This window comes from Aplysia californica, unplaced genomic scaffold (assembly GCF_000002075.1).
Source record: "Aplysia californica isolate F4 #8 unplaced genomic scaffold, AplCal3.0 scaffold00160, whole genome shotgun sequence".
Classification (NCBI taxonomy): Eukaryota; Metazoa; Mollusca; class Gastropoda; order Aplysiida; family Aplysiidae; genus Aplysia; species Aplysia californica.
The window spans coordinates 1,199,346-1,200,488 of record NW_004797430.1 but is presented as its reverse complement, the minus strand read 5'-3'; positions in this window follow the sequence as shown (position 1 = coordinate 1,200,488).

The window sequence follows — 1,143 nt, the reverse complement described above, 5'->3', positions numbered from 1 at the left end:
GAGAGAGAGAGAGAGAGAGAGAGAGAGAGAGAGAGACGCTACTAGAATTGTTTGTTTGTTTGAATAAGCAGAAGACATAATAATGGCCATTCAAAGACAGGAGAAAAGTAAGACAAACAGAGAGAAACAACAGAAGGAGAGAAAATCCACCGTAGTTGTATTATGGTCAGAGAGAGCAAATGTCTGTCCGCTCGCTGAACAAAAACCCAAACCCAGAGGTGTTCACTGCCAACCTGACTTGAAAAAGTGTGTCATGTCAAAAAGTACAGTCGAAACTGTCCTAAGACGGCCACCCGTGTCGAGGGGAGAAATGGTTGTCTTAGACAAGTGGGCGTGAAAGACGATGTCATTATAAATGTTGTAACAACTAAAAGGGGGGAGTGGTCGTTTGTACACATGATTGTCTTAGACAGGTGGCTGTCAAAGACGGTGTCATTATAAATGTTGTAAAAACTAAAAGAGGGGAATGGTCGTTTGTACACATGATTGTCTTGGACAGGTGGCCGTCACAGCAGGTTCGACTGTATCTTAGAACTGTTCTTTAAAGGATTAAAATGTGAAAGTTTTCTCAACTGATGAAACATGTCTCAAGTGACAAAAGAATTTTTTTATTTTTTATGAACAAGTTTCTATTGTGAAAACATACACCTTTGATTATGATGATGATCATGTAATGTAAGTGTTCTGATAATGATGATGATGATGATGATGATGGTGATGATGATGATGATGGTGATGATGATGATTATGGTTATGATTATGATGATGATATGAAAGTGTTCAGAAAGACTGGAGCAGTTTGTCTGTATAACCACTGATGTGTACATAGATTATAATGTTATGTGTTCCTACAGAGCGCACTGATTATTATTATTTGTTTACTTTCACCTCTTGAATGTTCTGATGATATTTTTCACATGCCATATCAGTATGATATTTTTGTTATTAGTTGCATATCTATCATTGTGAGAAAAAGTACTCGGGAAGATTTTCTGTTGTTTGAGAAAATCAACTACAATTTCAATGCTTTCGAATTGACGAATTCTTTTATAATAATAATATGGTCTATAATTTTTCGAAACATTGTTCGTTTTTTAAAATACGCACTTCATGTTTTATGCCATTGAAAACGGGTGGGCCGGG